This window comes from Octopus bimaculoides, chromosome 28, assembly GCF_046866305.1.
Source record: "Octopus bimaculoides isolate indiv1 chromosome 28, ASM4686630v1, whole genome shotgun sequence".
Lineage (NCBI taxonomy): Eukaryota > Metazoa > Mollusca > Cephalopoda > Octopoda > Octopodidae > Octopus > Octopus bimaculoides.
In genome coordinates, this window is record NC_142955.1 from 19,623,002 (window position 1) to 19,625,501 (window position 2,500).

The 2,500-nt window shown below is 37.3% G+C and overlaps 2 protein-coding genes across 2 annotated transcripts in view; both read right to left on the reverse strand.

Moving 5' to 3' along the window:
- Positions 1 to 2,500, reverse strand: part of LOC149130724 (uncharacterized) — a 193,150-nt gene that overhangs the window by 54,129 nt on the left and 136,521 nt on the right. The window lies entirely within an intron of this gene.
- LOC106872267 (metalloprotease TIKI1) overlaps positions 1 to 2,500 on the reverse strand; it is a 70,529-nt gene that overhangs the window by 17,217 nt on the left and 50,812 nt on the right. The window lies entirely within an intron of this gene.

The following is a 2,500-nucleotide window of genomic DNA, read 5'->3' on the forward strand; positions in this document are numbered from 1 at the left end:
GAGTCAGTCCTTTTATATGGAACAACAGTCTGGATGCTAGATGGAATTTACACCCAAATGTAAAGTGCAGCCTTAAACATATCTTGGAGAATTCAACTCACTAAGAAACAGCTGTAAGGAAATCTTCTGCCTGTTTCCATCGTGATTAGAGAAAGGTGCTTATGCCTTGTGGGACATTGTTAGTGAGCTAAACCAGAACTAGCAAGTGACCAACTGCTAGTATGTACATTAAATCATCAAAGACGCTGGGTGCCTCCCTGAAGATCTCCCTCAACTAATGCAGGACCGAGATGGTGGTGTCTGAGTCAAATATGGAGAAATTACCAACATGTAGGACGACATGTAGGATGGACATAATGCAGGAGATTTTCCCAAAGGTAGCAGGAGACATTTATGCTGTTAGAAGCCAGCTTCACTCATGGTGTGGGCCACAGTTGCATCTGATGGGTCCAAGTCTTCCTTGATCTTCATCGATGTTGGCGTCAAGGTCAGCAGGGAAGTTTAAGTGAAAATGCTGGATGAGAAAGTGTTACCCTGGGTTGCAGCCGACTGATATGACGCACAGCTTCTCATCATCACTGTTATACCTGAGCTGTTATAATATCAAACATTCCTGGTGTTCTCAATTACTCTCCGAGCTGTGTATCTTCAAGAAGCACTCCGCAATATCTCTATTCAATAATTCCTGCGACCTGCGCACTACGACTGCGCATATGACACTGTTCCCAGACTGTTCTGCGCATGCTCATTTATACTAACTAGTAGAGTTCACTCAGCCAATCACGGGGGTGTACAGATTCTCCATGCAGCACCCACACATCCAATTTGGCACAGAGTGGGTGCAAAGAGCATTGCAGTGGTTTTGGGAGACAAGATCATATTGCCTCACTCAAATCCAGACATTAATCCCATGGACTTTGGGATCCGGTCCATCTCAGAGAGTAATGTTTCTGCTCAATCCTATTCAAATATATACGGTTAGTCATGTGTATGAACACACACAAATACCTTTATAATATATATGAGTATATGAATGTGTATATATATGTGTGTGCATGTGTGTATGTATCTCCCTCCCCCCCCCTCTCTCTCTCTATATATATATATATATATACATATATATATATATGTATGTGTGTATATGTTTATATTTGTATGTATATATATATGTAGATAAGTATACATATATATATATTTAGATATGTATTTGTGTATATAAATGTGTGTGTGTGATGTGTAAACAGGGAATGGTCTTGTGGAGCAGTGTTTCATTCCAGTGGCCATTCCATTGACTGTAAACATCAGTGGAATGAGACATGCACAGCTGACCGAATGACTGATTGACCAGAACCAGGGCTGGCCTTGCAATCAAACATGTGCTTCATCATTGCAAGGAGAATTGAACATGACAAAAGGAGAATTGAACATTTGTCATGTACAGGCATTCCATTAACAGACACACAGACAGACAGACAGATAGGAAGATAGATAGATAGACAGACAGATAGATAGGTAGATAGTTAGATAGATAGATAGATAGATGGATAGATAGATGGATAGATAGATAAACTCATTTAAAAGAGGTACCTCATAATTTAAAAGAAGTACCTCATAACCAGTTAAGAGAGGGACCTCATAATAAATTAACAGAGGTACCTCATAATAAGTTAAGGTGCCATTTCAACATTTGAAAGAGGTACCTCATAATCAGTTAAGATAGGTACTACATCATCATTTAAAAGATGTACCGCTTCATCATTTAAAAGAGATACATCGTTATCAGTTAAGAGAAGTACCTCTTAATCAGTTAACAGAAGTACCACATCATCATTTAAAAGAGGTACCTCATAATTGGTTAATCATTAGTTAAAAAGAGGTACCTCATAATTGGTTAATCATTAGTTAAAAAGAGGTACCTCATAATTGGTTAATCATTAGTTAAAAAGGGGTACCACATGACCAGATTCAGGCAAATTTCTGTTGCCCGTGGATAATAATGTTGACTCGTCTACAGTGGAAATTGCTTCACAGAGATTTCCACCAGGTCTGCCTGGCTGTCTGCGGGTGTGGCTCTTTGCTGTCTTAGGATCTCCACATTTGTTGCCAAAGAACAGATAAAGATTATTAATACGGCAACCAAAAGAGTTACGTCTTGAAACAGAGGAAACTGGGTGGCCAGAACTTGATGTAAAGATTCATATTAGCACTATTGTTATCATCATCATCATCATTATTATTATTATTATTGTTGTTTTTCTTCTTATTGTTTTATTCGCTTACTCCAGTAGTAAGAGATACAAAGGCATGTACAAATACATACATACGTACATTCATGCACACACACACACAGGTATATATATATATATATATATATACATATGTATGTATGTATATACATACATACATACATACATATATATATGTATATATATATATAGGTAAGAAGGTAGGTAGATATATAGATAAATAAATAAACATGTATATAGATATACAAATGTAT